Raw genomic sequence first — 16,742 nt, 5'->3', positions numbered from 1 at the left:
GGATGGTATGCGACAGTAACCTTTAATGCAGGATCGAGAGGAATCGGCCTAGGTCCTTAATAGAATTCCGGATAGAGGGCCTCCCGAAGAACTCTCCTCTTCCCCTCTATGACCTCGTCTATCTGGCGGCGGTAGTGAGCTCGAATGTCCTCTTGCTCGCGCGCAAGCTCGTATTCTCTTATCCGACGTGATTCCGAGCGAACAACGATTCTGGGCTCGGAGATTTTGGCTCGTAAGGGATTGCCAACAACGACCCCCACCGTCTTTCCGGATTCTGTGACATCTAGCAAGAAAGAAAAAATGGTGAGGGCCATGCATGCAAGAGTTGCGAGCTCGAAGTTACGAGCTCGGGGTTTAGGAGCAAAACAAGCTAAACATTAAGACCCTTATTAAAGAGTCAGGGCGTGCGTTCCACAAAAAAGAAAGGAGCGTGGAAATTTTTTTGAAAATCCCGAAGATCAAGGGAAAAAAGAGTGGCGGTTAATCAGAAAAGGCATTCTTGGACTTCGTGCATTTATCAAAGGCAAGGTTTTTTACCCGAAAACTTAGTGTACAAGAAACGTCACCTAAAAATTTCAAAACCCAGAAAATAGGAACCTCACTCAAACATGAAAACTGGGTATGAACCAGTGATGTAAATCCAGTATGAAAGTCTAAAAAGCATGAGAGCCTATCGGATCAAAACCTCCTATCATATCATGCTAAGGATGTAAACTAGTATATACACATACACAGCAAGAACAACATGAATAAAAACTGACAAAATGGAAAACGAAGATTGCACACTTACACAATAATGGCATTTGCAGAGAGATCGTTGATTGAAGAAGAGGTTGCAAATAAGAAGTCACGGACTCGAACAGACCAGGGGTTCTTTGTTTCTTTGGCCGAGAAAACATGCACAGAATAGAAACTTTATAAAGAGGTCTCTGGTTTTGTTTTTCTTCTTTTCTTGCTTTTGGTGAACGAAGGTAAAAATGAAGATGAAGAGTGGGGTCTCGTATATATAGGTGGAAAAAGGGGGATTAATCCGGGGCATTGAATGAAATCCTTGCTAGATCGGACGGATGGGAATCAATGACAAGATGGCGCCGAAAAGGTGGCAGACGGATGATCGTGGGCATGTTTCCAAGGTACTCAAGTACCAAAAAATGAGCAATACCCAGCTGACGCGTGTCCATTTTCAAAAGTGTGACGGTACAGTTCTCAAAGAAAGTAGTTCAAAAGTTTCCTTCTCTTATGATTCGAACAAATACTTTTGAGGGGGCAAGATGTTACACCCAGATTTCGAGCTATGCTAAATATGACCTCGAAATTTGGATTCGCAAACAAGTGGACTCATAAAGTTGGAAGTATGCTCCGGGATTAAATATCGAGCCTGCAGGACATAGACGACCTCGAATATGGTGACCTCGGAGTGTTCATGATATCGAAAGGCAGCTCTGGGGAAGCATTCATCTTCAGGCATGACCTCGGATCAGGGGTCCCAAGCTAGACGCACATACGATCTCGAAAGCCATGTGACCTCGGAAGATGCCTTTAGCTCGACAGATGACGGGAAACCTGGGAAGTTAAAGCCTTGGAGATACCTGATAACCACCTTGAATATATATAAGTGTAGAGTCCAAGAACTTTACTTAGCTAATTGTTTAGTAGTATTATAGTATGTTTAGTATTATCTTTGTAACTGTGGATTTTTGGTTCAGACCGGGAATTATTTGGACACTCATAGTAGTACTTGTAGATTTTCTAAGTTTAACCTATAGTTTAAGAATATTAATTTTAACCTAAGGTTGATTAATATGACTGATGTTAAGGATTATATTTATTGTACTATAAGGTTTAGATATCAACCAATAGGATTTTAAGCACATGTTATGAATGGTGATTAAGGATTAAGTATTTTTTAGGATTAAATTTAATAAGGAGTAAAGTTTGAATGTTATAGGGTCAGTCAGCAGCTTTGAATACGTTGAAGGCTTAGTCAAGGCTGTTTACTCCATTCCAACTTAGCTAAAAATGTGTAATTTCGTGTTTAAATATTCAGCGTGTGCCGATATATCGCAGCTATAGGGGGCGATATATCGCAGCACGTAGATACGGAAAACACGAATTGATGCACGGTCGCCTCGGGAACAATGGTCCAGGCGATATATCGCCTATAGGGGGCGATATATCGCCTCCTCCAGCATAAATTCAAACATTTTTGAATTATTTTCCTTTCAGCCATTCAAACTTCTTCAAAAGTCCAGCATCTTTTGCATGAGTCTTCAGCCTCTGCTGAACGATTATTCAAATGATTTTCACCTAAAAATCCATTATTTTTATTCAAGTAAAATCAAGATACTTTCATTCCCAAACTCTATAAATAGGACCTAGTACCCAGCCATTATTCACCTTTTGCTCTAAGTTCAGAAGCTGCTAGTGTTAAGTGAGTGTGAGAGTGTAAACACCTGGTTTGGGAAAATCATAAGCTTAAACATCATAAGCTTATCAAACACTTTGGGAAGTGAGGTTCTATAGTATTTCTGTTGTGGTGTAATTTGATCTTACAAGTCTTTGAGGTAACCAAAACTCTACTTCATTTGTTTTAAGTTATTTTCCCTTTCTTAATCTTCTACTCAGTCTCCTAACCCCATTTTATTTTGGTTAGGAAATCTAAGCTCTTGAGCACATAAGTTTTGGTAAGTGTAACTTTCAATGGTTTAGTCTTTCCATCCCTTTCATTTCATCTCCTTTCTTCTTTAGACTCACTCTTTTTAATGGTTATTAGGAGTGTTCCAAAATGTCCCAACTCAGTCCACATATCCCAGTAACTTTGGTAAGGAAAATAGGATAGAATCTATATGTGTCTTGCTTATGTTATCTTATGTATATATGTTATGAAATATGATATGTTATGAATATGCTATAAATGTGTATGTTTGTAGGCTTGGGCTTATGCCCTATTTGACTAACAAGACCCCCAAAAGATTATGGGCATATGCCTACTTAGCTAGTAGGACCCCACTAATCTCATGGGCATAAGCTTGTTTAGTCTATGGGACCCCAAGTAATAATGGCCATTATAATAAGTGTATGTATTAAGTGTTATGATATGTCTTTACGTTTATTATGAAATTTATGTTTATGACTATGTGTTAGATTTTCCTTGCTGGGCATTAGGCTCATTCCTTTTTGTTTTATGTGCAGGAAAATAGCTTTAGAGGCGGTAAGATTCGTGACGCTTAGAGGATGTGTATCGATGATGAATGGAGTCAAGGGGTCGAGCGTTATTCAATTCGAGGATGTAGTCTCATTTTACTTTTTTTTTATGGTTTTACATGTATTTTCCGCATTTTCTATGTAACTCTTTTCATTTTAAGTTATTTTTGTTTTAAAGACAATGGGTACCCATATCCTACTTATTTTTATGAAAGTAACCTTTGTTTCTACAAGTTTATAATAAATTATGGTATTTTCGCAAATGTATGTTTTAGTAAGAAATTTGTATGTATAGTTCGATAATGGTCCAAGAGTCTAGATTAGTGGGTCATTACAATAAGTGATGTCTATAGGAAATGTAATCCTCATTTATTATTATAAATCCCCTAGAATCGTGGGATATTATTTGGTCAGTTATACGTCCCCTGGTCTTCAGGAGACGTTACCTTTTATATCTGATTATAGGCATTTAAAGCCATTTATTTGATTTGCACAAAAAGAGTAACTACCCAAAATATGTGGGATAGTATTCTTCGATCTTCTCTATAAATAGAGAGGCCATGCACCATTGTAAAGGACCGAAATTCTGAACCTTGAGAGAAAACTCTGGAGAATTCATTCCTGAAGAATTCCCAGAGATAATCTTGAGTTTAATAACAGAGACTCTTGGACTAGGCAGATTTAACTGCTGAACCACGTAAAAATCGTGTGTTTGTATTGTCTTATTTCAATTAGCCATTATCAGTTATTGTTTATGTGCTCTTCTTTCACTGTTTGACGAAAAACGGCGTCAACAAAGTAAAATATAGTATTTTTGTTAATATTGAATAAAGAGGATTTAAACTTGATCAATCAGATTATTAGCACCTATATTTTCTTTATCATTATTTTCTTAATTATATAATATTAATTAAACTAAGTGCTAGAAAAATATACAAATTCAATTAAAATTAATTTAAATTTTAAAATATTTTTTTAATGTTTGAATCATTTTTAAATTTTAGTAATAAATTTTGAATTATTTTTTATTTTAAAAAAAATTGTAATTATTTTTTAAATTAAAATTGAAACAAACTAATTATATCACGTCTGTGTTTCTCCATTGCCATTATTAGCGGCCACACCAAATTTTTTGAACTACTTATTAATTTTTGTCAAAAAAAAAAGTATTTAGTCAAATAAGTGAAAGCTTTTATACTACTAAATAACTTTCATCGCAACTTGATATTTTTAATAAGGAAACTAATTTTGTTTAGATTGTGAAATTTTTTTAAACAAATTTAAGATAGTTTATTTAATAAAAAAAGTGAGCATAGAAAAAAAAAACAACAATAAGTGCATTTTATCATGTTATTTTGTTCTTTTTTCTCCTTTTTGCTTGAACATATGTTATTATTATTATTATAATTTGTAAAAATAGAACAAAAAAATTAATTAGTAGTTAATTTATTTTCTTAGTCTTGGTATGTTTGTGATTGATGGTTGTTGACTACAACCATCAATTACATGGATATCGGCACAAAAATGATAAGTTTAAAATATTATTAATAAAATTTATCTAATTATTTAAAAATATAAATTAGTCTTAAAGTCAAATAATAATTAATTTATAAAATTATTATTATTATTATTATTATTATTAAAAATTAAAAAATTATGAATAAATAATAATTTATAAATTACATGAATATAGAAATTGATAATTATATTTAATAAAAGTTTAAAAAAATAACAATAAATAATTATATAAATAATAATTTATTTTTTAATTAATTTATAATATTTTAATTAATTAAATAATAAAAGTTAGATATAATATTCAATAAAATTTTAATAAATAATAAATTAGTTTAGGAAAAAAAATTAATTTGTTTATAAATAACATTATCAAATAAAACATCATAAAATAGCATAAGATATTAAAATATTGCATAAGATTTCAAAAATGATAACAAATATCCTTTGTTATCCATTTCTATTCACATTACTAAAACTCACACTCTTATAACACTTTAGATGGCGATTGACAAGACTTAGACAACATTGAGAAATCGTGGTTGTCAAGAATATTGGAATGGTCTGCAAGCTTTTTTGAGGATGGCGTCGGAACATAAAGATTCTGATGGAAGAATTAGGTGCCCGTGTGTGAGATGCAATAATAATAGATTTGAATCTTTGGATGTAGTTTGGGCACACGTATTCGATAGGAGTTTTCATCAAGCTTATGATAAGTGGATTTTTCATGGTGAGGTGGAAGAAATTGTTGCTGATGAGGTGGTTGATGAGAATGAAGACGATGAGATGATTCACGTTGTGGAAGACTTCCTTTTACCGACAACTGAGGAAGTAGAAAGGGATCCCGCTGGGAGTCAGTATTATGACGAGTTATTTGAGGAGATTGAAGCGGAGTTGTATCCTGGCTGTGATTGGATTTCATCCCTGAACTTTTTAGCAAAGTTATTGCATCTAAAAGTTAGAGGGAAGATGCCTAACAACATATTTGATGAATTGCTGAAGTTGTTAAAGCTTGCATTTCCTAAGGAAAACAAAATCCCGGGATCGTACTACGAGGCGAAAAAGAGATTGAAAAAATTAGGGTTGGGATACGAGTCCATTCATGTGTGTCAGTATGATTGCTGCTTATTTTACAATGAGCATGCATCTTAAGAGACATGTCTAGTATGCGGAAGTAGTAGATGGATTACTTCCGAAATGACGAAAGAAAAAAAAGTGCCACACAAGGTGATGCGTTACGTTCCGTTGACCCCTCGGTTGAAAAGATTATACAGTTCAAGGATTACAGCAAAACACATGATATGGCATCACGCCGGGAAATCAAAAGATGAAGGGGTGATGCGACACCCGGTGGACGGCTCTGCGTGGAAGGACTTTGATGCCGAGCATCCTGATGTTTCAAGGGATCCCAGAAATGTTCGTTTGGGCTTAGCTGCTGGTGGATTTAATCCATTTGGCAACATGAACCTTGCATACAGCATGTGGCCTGTGGTGTTGGCAAACTATAATCAGCCACCTTGGTTGTGCATGAAAGACAATTATTTCATGTTGACCCTCCTTATTCCTGGGCCAAAATCACCCGGTAAGGACATGGATGTATTTCTGAGACCATTGGTGGATGAGTTGAAGGATCTGTGGGTTAACGGAGTTGATACAAGAGATAGTACAACCAACAGGATGTTCATGGTGCGGGCAGCCCTTTTGTGGACAGTGAACGATTTTCCAGCTCGCAGTAGTTTGTCTGGATGGAGTGGTCAGGGATACAAAGCTTGTCCTACGTGTAATGAGGACACAACTTCCATCCGAGTGATCGGTAAGACATCTTACGTTGGTCACAGAAGATTCTTGCCAAGTACTCATCGAATGAGAAGAGACAAAGAGTTCGAGGGAGAAGTTGAGAGAAGACGTCCTCCGAGACGGTTTACTTGTGAGGATATACTATAACAAGTTAATGCTCTTGCAGCGCAAGTTCCAGGAAAACATGTCCAGTTTGGGGGTGTGAAACGTAAAAGAGGAGTAGATGAAGGTAATTGGAGGAAAAAAAGTATTTTTTACGAGCTTGAGTATTGGTGTACAAACAAATTAAAACACAATATAGATGTCATGCATGTTGAGAAGAATGTGTGTGATAGTCTCCTTGGCACCATCTTAGACAGTGATAAATCTAAGGACACCACTAATGCCAGACATGATTTGAAAAAGATGGGTGTGAGAGAATCATTGTGGATTTATGAAGATGAGAATGGGAAGCTGATGAAGCCGCACGCTCCTTATGTGTTAACTCCGGCGCAGAGGCAACAGTTTTGTCAGTTTATAAAAGGAGTTAGATTTCCAGATGGCTTTTGTTCAAATTTGAAGAAGAAAGTGTCCGAGAATAATACAAATATTCTTGGGTTGAAGTCACACGATTATCATGTGATAATGCAACGATTACTTTCTCTCGGTGTTCGCAAGTTTCTTCAAAAATCTATATCGACCACTATTGCAGAATTGTGCAATTTCTTCAGGCAAATATGTTCGAGGACTTTAAATGTTAAAGATATGGAGGAAGCACAAAATGATCTTATTCAGATATTGTGCAAGATGGAGTTGATTTTTCCTCCAGCTTTTTTTGACATAATGATTCATTTGGTATTACATTTGCCAGAAGAAGCAATATTGGGTGGTCCGGTATTTATGAGGTGGATGTATCCTTTTGAAAGGTACATGAAAAAATTAAAGAATTATGTGGGAAATAAAGCTCGCCCTGAAGGGTCGATCGCCGAAGGCTATGTTGCAGACGAGGCTTTGACCTTTTGTTCAATGTATTTCAAAGGCATTGAAACAAGATTTAACCGTCTTGATCGAAATGAAGATGCAACTTATATCCCACGAAATCTTGCAGTTTTCCAATCTCAATGTCGTCCACTCACAAAGGGAACTTTGAAGACTCTCGATCATAAGACTCGTGAAATAGCTGAGTAGTTCATACTTGAGAATTCTCCTGAAATTGAGCCTTATTTAGAGTAAGTTTATTCTCTTATAAATTAGAACATGTGTGGTTATTATCAGTTTTTTGTTATAAAAAACCGTAACACTATTCTAATTAACAGCGAACACCTACAAGAGATTAAACAAAAATACCGAGATGGTGATCATGATCGTTTGCATAGGAAAAAATTTCGTTCGTGGTTTCATAAAAAGGTAGCTTTGAACTTTGAACTTTGAACAGTGATTTTATTAATGATATATTTTGTGAATCTAATATCATTCTATGTATTTAGATATATGACTTGCACAAGCTTGGGTCTTTGGAAAACGGTGATGAACTGTTAGCTTTAGCATCTAGGTCAGATCATTTTTCAACCTTTTACCAAGGTTGTATAGTCAATGGTGTTCGATTTATTGCACACGATCGAGACAAAAAGCGCACCACACAGAATAGTGGAGTGTCTGCTGTCGGAACAGAAGGTTTTAATTATTACGGCACGCTTGAAGAAGTAGTGATACTTTCTTTCACTGGTGCATATTTAGTGGCATTATTTCGGTGCAAATGGTTTAATACAAATCCAAGAATGAAGAAAACAATCATTGAAAATAATATCACCAGTATAAACATCAATGGTGAATGGTACAAAGATGAGCCGTACATACTTGCTACTCAAGCTAAGCAAGTTTTCTATCTCGATGATTTACTTAGAGGTCGTGATTGGAAAGTTGTAGAAGATGTGAATCATCGACAGATTTGGGACATTAAAGACAATTCTGATGAGGTTAATGATGTTATTGATGTTGTACATGAAACAAGTTCATCAAATTTTGTGTTGATTGTGGACCTTGGAGAGTTGATTATGCAATCTGATCAACTTGCTGCATATGTTGGAGCTGATGAAGATGGTGACGACGAAGCTGATATGTCAGAACATGAGGACGTTGCATATGCAGAAGATGAATTGGTTGTTGAACTTTGTGAAGATGAAAATGTGTCTCCGATTACTGATGGAAATGATAGTGATTACTCTGTTTAGTTTTTTTCTATTTGTGTAATAGAACTATGTATTTAAATATAATGAAGTGTTTTTTTTGTAATTATAATATAAGATATTTGAGCTTTGTGAAGATGAAAATGTGTCTCCGATTACTGATGGAAATGATAGTGATTACTCTGTTTAGTTTTTTCTATTTGTGTAACAGAACTATATATTTAAATATAATGAAGTTTTTTTTTTTGTAATTATTATTATTATGAATTCAATGTGATATACTTCTATTTAATGCTAATTACTAACTAATAAATTTTAAACTGAAGTATAATGTCAGCTGATATAGCTACTTATCACGGCGGAGATGGTGGGGGTCAAGACCCGCCAGATCCTTCTAGGGTACCAACATCTTGCGAGTCAGGTTAAATATTGCATATCAAAATTATTTTTAGAAATTATATTGTTAGATAAATATAACATCAATACTAATACTGATTATTGTTAATAAATTTTAAAGCCCCACCGACGAGAAGAAAAGGTCGTGACCCTGCTAGTAATAATGTTCTTGAAGAACGAAGGAAAAAAGCTGGGAAACCATTGGATCTAGAGCTTGATCCTGTGACCAACAAAGTGGTTGGGCAGGAGGATCAAGCTTTTATTCGCATGTTGGGCACTCTAGTTTCCATTTTGTGTCCAGGGCATTATTTGGATTTTGCTGATGTACCTCAACAGTTTAAGGACAAGTGCTTGATCGTATGAGGGTAAAAAAATTACAAATCTTGTACTTTTCATTATTTAATTCCATTATTTACAAGTTATCTAATATTTTTTTTCTTAATGCAGTATTACTATAATATAGACGGTCATCCACAACGTGAGTCAGTTCTGGCAACTCTCAACAAGGAGATGGGGGAAAGATATCGCGAGAGAAAGAACTATAGACATAGACACTTCAAAAATCATTATGCTGGACCAGAAGATTTGGAGAATGTCCTCTCTAAGCCACCTGACCAATGCACTAAGGAGGCTTGGCAGCTCATTTGTGAAATGTTCTTGAGCGAAAGATTTTTGGCTCGTTCCGCTAAAAATTAAGCAAACAGAAGACAAATGAAGTATGTAACAACACAAGGCATAAAGTCGTTGGCAGCTAAGCGTCACCAATATGTAAGTGAAGATGTTAATTTAATTTTATAAAATAACACATTTTGAAACATTTTGTTTACATTTGTATAGGAGAACCCGGATGCGCATGTTGTTGATACTTGGAGGGATGCTCATATGAGAAAATCGACAAAATCTTTTGTCAATGAGGCAGCTCAACAAGATTATGTAAGTGAATAGTATTGTTTTCTTGTTTCTAATGTTTCTAATTTTCCTTTATAATGTTATCTTTATACAGGAAAAAATGGCGGCTGAGGTTGAGAGGTCACAGCATGAGAGGCAAAGTCAATAGCAGAGTGAGGCATCTCTAAATGTATCTGGTGTTGATTCGTCCCCGATCGATCAATACGAGATACTAAGTAAAGTACTCGGGGAGAGATCTGACTACCAAAGAGGAGTGGGTTATAGGGCGAAAGGGAAGGCAAAAAAGGCATCCTCTAGCTCTACACATCAAAGTCAGTCCCAAGCAAATACTGCTGCTTCGCCTAATGAAGATATGAGAGTTATGGCTTTGACGATGAAGGAAATTCGTGAGACGTTTGAGACTTCGACAACTGTGCATCCCAGTAAACTATATGACCCAATGTTTGACAGTTTTCTGCAGAGGCATTTGCCACCACAATCCGAAGGTGGTTCATCTTCTCAGCCTCCTTCACAGCAGTATCAGCCTCCTTCACAGCAGCAGTTCCAGCCTCCTTCACAGTATCCGCCACAGCAGCTGTACCAGCCTCACCCAATGTATCCGCCACATATGTCGTCGCAACAACCTCCTCAGTATCAAAACCAATACACTTTTGGACCCTCTTCCCAGTCTCCTCCACTACATTTTAGTTTTACCGATTTTCCAGGAGGATCGATGCAGCCTCCGCCACCTAATGTTAGATATTGGGAGGTTGGAGGTGGGTCGCAGCCACAGCCACAGCCTCGAGATCTGTTTGGTGACCTCACGCTCGAACGATCATCACAACCACCTTATATTCCTTCACCGCCACAGCCACGGCCGTCACCCTCACCGCCACAACCACCGCCACCGTCACAGCCGCCCTCCTCACAGCCAAACCAAAATGTTGAAGATGAGGACAATTTCAATATTATCTTAATGACTTTCTTTAGTTACTAGTTTATATATTTGGACTGAATTAATACTTTATTTATTTTTAATAACTATAGTGATATTTACTAGGCTGATCAATATTTAAACTATTTATATTAATTTTAATGTTAGTTATGTTTAAATTAATTAAATGTTTATTTTAGTTAATTTATATTATAAATTATTTTTAAAAATAATTAAATTTAATAAATATTAATTTAATAATTTATTTAAAATTTAATTTAAAAAAAATTATAAAAACAATATTAGCGGCGGACCCCGCGGCTAATAATAATGCCTTGAACATGGGTATTAGCGGCGGGTGTGTCAGTACGCCGCTAATAATCATTATTAGCGACAAAGTTTTAGGCGCGGTATATTAGCGGCGGAGTCCCGTCGCTGATTGGTATTAGTGGCGGATTTAGACATTATTAGCGGCGGAGTGCCCCGCTGCTAATAATGGAATTTCTTGTAGTGCCTCCCTGTCAGTCTCCATCATATGAGTGGTATAAAATATTTGAATTGATACATGTGTAGCAATTAACAAAAAAAATTACATATACGACCACAGATATTTATTCATAAAATAAGACACACCCTTAAGAACAAGTTGATTCCTTAAATATTGCAGCCTTAAGACAGTGAAAAAACAATACAAAGAAGTGAAATCATAGCTAGCTAGAATTCAAACATTAAATTAGATTGTCCAAGCTTTTCTTGGATGAGCTTCTTTCCACGCTGGGGTGTTAAATAGTTCACCCAATCTCCCACTTCACTTTTCCTAAATAATGCAGTATTGGACAACCCAATTTCACGCCTACCAGTCTTGTTTACATCCAATTTTTTAAAATTTTCAAAGCTACATAATTGTTATATTTGTTGTTGAACTCCTCGATTTTCTTCCTTAGCTGAAAATAGAAATCACAAAAAGTCTGTCATCTTTTTGATGAAAAATACATTGTCTCTTTTAAGGTCTTCATATTTCAAAAACAATATTTTGTGAGACCTTTTAAGCTTTCTTTCCAAAATCCTTAAATATGGTCCCAAAATAGTCCAAATGGATGTATTCCTTTACAAAATATATCAAATAACTCTTCTAAATGATGTGGTTCCACGTTATTCCCAAAAAATTATGATTAGAGTGCCAATAAGAAACAAATAATCAAAGGATTTATACAAATATATACAATTTTACAATTAGAGTTCTTGATGGAGGGTGGCAGCGAGGGGTAATAAAGAATGTGGGTACTCAAAATCTTGGCTTCATGTTTTCGATAATTGATATGAATATTAATAGTAGAAACAAGGCTAATATTATTCGAGTATAGTTTGGAATTAAAACTACGTTTCGCAATCGCAAAAACAAGATATTTTAACCAAGTACTACCTGATTACGGACAAGAAGCCAATAAAATATCTTCATCTCGTGCCTCAAATTGAGTTTGAAAAGATATTATTCAATGAAAAGTCTGGAATCCAAAATCCTTCAAAACAATAGCGATAAACATTACGTACTAAATCTTTAACTTTTTCAAGTTTGGCCAAAATTTTATCAACTGTCTCATCTCTCTCCATTTCTACCTCCTTGTTCTTCTTAGTAACATTTGATATTTCCATATTATAAGGGCACAAGAAAATAATTCTCCCAACAAAGTTTTAAAGATGATAGGGAGGAGTAGTGAATGACTCTCTCTCTCTTTTTTTTTTTTGGAAAGGTAATAGTAATCGATTCTCTTTTATATATAATTATATATATATATATAGTCTAGGTATTCAATTCAATTATTTTCTTTTCATGTGACAACTACAATAATAATAATAATAATAATAATAAGTAAATAATATTCTAAATTTAACTACAACAAATACAACTAAAAATACAATGTTCAAATTCGTAATTAATTCTTGTAACAAACAAATTTTTTCTTCTCAACTTTTTCCCCTTTAGAAATAACTAGATAACAAAAATATTTTATTTTAATGATTGGTTTTGTTAATTTTAACGAAATATTATAAATATTTAATTAAATATATCTTTAAAACTAACTAAAAATAGATATTAATTAATTACATTAATATAAATTCAAATATTATAAAATGTCATTATTATAATAATATTAAATATAAAACTACATATATTATAATTATATTAATATAAATTTAAATATTATAAAATATTATTATGATAATATTATATAATCCCAATCTTTTACTAATTATATTAATATGAATTAAAATATTATTATTATAATAATATTTAATATAAGAAATTTAATACTTATATTAATATAAATTTAAATATTATACAATATCATAATAATAATATATTATACATAATCTTAATTTTTATTAAAAAAATCATCATTTATGTTTAAAAAGACTCATATTATATATATTTAGAAAAAACATAAATAATATTTTTGTTTAATTTTTCATTTGATATGTTTATGTTTATGTCTATGTCATTATTTTATATATAATATTGTTTATTTATTTAAAATTTATATGACAATGATACAAATTCAATAAAAAATGATAAATTCTATAAATAAAACGAAACAAACTTGCATTGCACATTACTTGTATCTAGTATATATATCTTCTATATAATAAGTGTGTAGATAATAGAAATTCTTTTGGTTTTAACATTTTTTTATTTTTTTAATGTTAACTTTAATGGAATATTCTTATATTTAACAGAATATTTTTATATTTAACGGTAGTTTGTAAATACTTAAAATTAAATTAAATAATTAAAAAAATTGAAATAGGATATTTTTGAGATATTTTACAATAATAATTATTTAAAAATAATAAATAATTAAACAAATTAAAATAGTATATTTTTCATATATTTTACAATGATAATTATTTTAAAATAATTAAACAAATTAAAATATGATATTTTTGAGATATTTTAGAATGATAATTATTTAAAAATAATAAAATCACACGTTTTATAACTTAAATAAAATTTAATTAAACTTAAACTCACTTATTAGAATAATATCATATTAAACATATAATATATTCTACTGTGAATTAGCAACAAATTGTTTTTTTTAAAAACTAGCAAGAAACTTAAATTTAAAATCCACGTATAATATTTAATATTACATTAAATATATAATATATAATCTCTTCTTGTCACTCCCAAATTCAAAAACTAGAACAAACATAAACTTAAACAAAAATAAATAAATTATTTAATTAAAATATGATATTTATTTCAAAATTTATATGACATTAATATAAATTTAATAAAAATAATTAATAAATTTTATAAATAAAACCAAGCAAACGTTCATATTGTACGTTGCTTGTACCTAGTGTGTATATATATCTATACTATATATATATGTTATACCCAGATTTCGAGCCATGTTAAATGTGACCTCGAAAGTTGGATTCACAACGAAATGAACTCGTAAAGTTTGAAGTATGCTCCAAGACTAAATATCGAGCCTACAAGACTGAGACGACCTCGAATGTGGTAACCTTGAAATATTCACGATCTCGAAGGGTAGCTCCCGAGATGCATCTATCCTCAGGGAAGACCTCGGATCAAGGGTTCCGAGCCTGACACACGTATAATCTCGAAGCCATGTGACCTCGGGAAATGTCATTAGCTCGAAAGCTGATGAGAAACCTGGGAGAATAAAGCCTTGGAGATATATGATAATGAACTTGAATATCTACAAGTGTTGTCTATAAGGGACGTGTTCTGCATTTATTATTGTAAATCCCATAAAATCATGGGATATTATTCGATTAGTTATACGCCCCCTGGTCTTCAGGGGACGTTTCCTTTTATATCGGATTGCAGGCATTTAAAGCCATTTAATTTATTTACACAAAAAGAGTAACTACCCAAAATATGTGGGATAGTATTCTGCATCCTTCTATATAAATGGAGAGGTCATGCACCATTGTAAATGGGGGAAATTCTGAATCTGGAGGGAAAACTCTGAAGAATTCATGCTTAAGAATTTTCAGAGATAATCTTGAGTTTAATAACAAAGACTCGTGGACTAGGCAGATTTAACTGCTGAACCACGTAAAAGATCGTGTGTTGTATTGTCATATTTTAATTGGCCATTACTAGTTATTGTTTACGTGCTCTTCTTTCACTGTTGACTAAAAACGGCGTCAACAGTTTGGTGCTTTCATTGAGAGCCTTAAGCATTCATCCTTGAAAAAGTCATGGCCACCAATAATCAGAACACACCTGAAGAAAATTACCCAAGACGTCCTGGAAAACAACCAATGGAGAACCCGGATGTTGAAGAGAGAAGTGGGTCTTCTGATTCCCGGGGACCACCTCCTCCACCAAGAGATGAGGATATGTATTACAATCCTGAGCGGTATGTTCCTATTGTGGAACTTGAAAACCGACAATTGAAGCAGCAGTTGGCAGAGGCCAACAGACGGAATGAGGAGTTGGCAAGGATAGCCGCAGTGGCGCAGGTGGCTCAGCCCCCGCCTCTGCGCGAAAACCAAGTCCCTCCTCCAAGGGACGTGCATGTTCCTCCCCGTAGACCCCGTGGGCGTCCACGAAAAGACGCTGCCATAAGGAGGCCGACTCAACCTCCGGCACTAGCAGAGCCATCCGCTCCACCTAGGCCCCAGAGGAGTACTCGGGCTCGGGCCCCGGCTAACCCGCCTGTGGAAGTGCCTGCAGGAACTGAGAATAACCGAACTCCTGCAGAGGCTCGGACTCAAATACCTGGGAGCGCACCAAATGCGACCGACCCATCTCGGGCAAATTCTGGACCCTCTAGGCCGCGACATGGGTGGCAACCACCATCGCCTATACGGTTCCCTCCATCACCCATAAGATATCCTTCGCCCCCCCGCAGGAACGCTCAACCCGTTCAAGATCAGGGCGAAGGGCGTGCGGGGGGAAGACAAGGAAATGGGGAGGCTTTCCATGAGCGGAGAGGCGCCCCATCAAAGAAAAGTCAAACGTCTCGGTCTCGCACGGCAGAGACGAGGCGACGTGGGAAGAACCCATCACGAAATAACCAAGCAACGAGTTTTACCAGTGATGATTCTGGAGATACCAGGTCGGTCAGTAAGCATGACCGAGGTCGTAAGAATACTGGAAGCCGCAAAAATTGTCCCGACCTGCGAGATCACCTGAATCAGAGTCGGGGTAATGGTGGCCAAACATATCCGGACTTGAGGAATCGCTTGAATAGGCGTAGAGATCCCTTGCGGAGACGCGAGCCTGGGATTGTGATCGATGACAGCCGATTCCAGACAGTGCCTTTTGCGGACCCAGTCCAAGAAAGAATTGACCAGCTTGAAAAGGCTTTTAAGTTTTTGAAAAACGAGCAAAGGAATGATCGATATGAAGACTCTGACGAGGAGCTCGAACCGTTTGCTCCTCATATTTCCAATACTCCATTTCTTCAAGGGTTTCGGATCCCTCACGTCCCAACGTTTGAAGGAAAGACCGACCCGTGCAGTCACCTGAGCACGTTCAACACCATCATGAGAGCTAGTAACGTGGGTTACAAGCTCAGGTGCATGTTGTTTCCAGCATCATTGACAGGACCTGCCAAAAGTTGGTTCGAAAAATACAAGAGACATTCGATAACTTCTTGGGAGCAGTTGTCTAAAGACTTTAAGAAGCAGTTCAGAGCAATTATGGGGGATAGACTGGAGGCATCCACTTTGACTAACGTCCGAAAACAGCCGGGCGAAACACTAAAAAGTTACTTAACAAGGTTTAATCTAGAAGTCGCCTAAGCTCGGGACGTGGATGACAGTGGACACCTAATGGCCATCCGAGCTGGCGTAAT

At 35.1% G+C, this 16,742-nt stretch overlaps 1 pseudogene; it reads right to left on the bottom strand.

Annotated features, from left to right (window-relative positions):
- Window positions 1-11,613: 11,613 nt before the first annotated feature.
- On the bottom strand, window positions 11,614-12,552 carry LOC133805497 (cytosolic sulfotransferase 15-like; annotated as a pseudogene).
- Window positions 12,553-16,742: the final 4,190 nt, after the last annotated feature.

This window comes from Humulus lupulus, chromosome X (genome assembly GCF_963169125.1).
Source record: "Humulus lupulus chromosome X, drHumLupu1.1, whole genome shotgun sequence".
NCBI lineage: Eukaryota > Viridiplantae > Streptophyta > Magnoliopsida > Rosales > Cannabaceae > Humulus > Humulus lupulus.
This window is presented reverse-complemented; position numbering and strand designations above follow the sequence as displayed.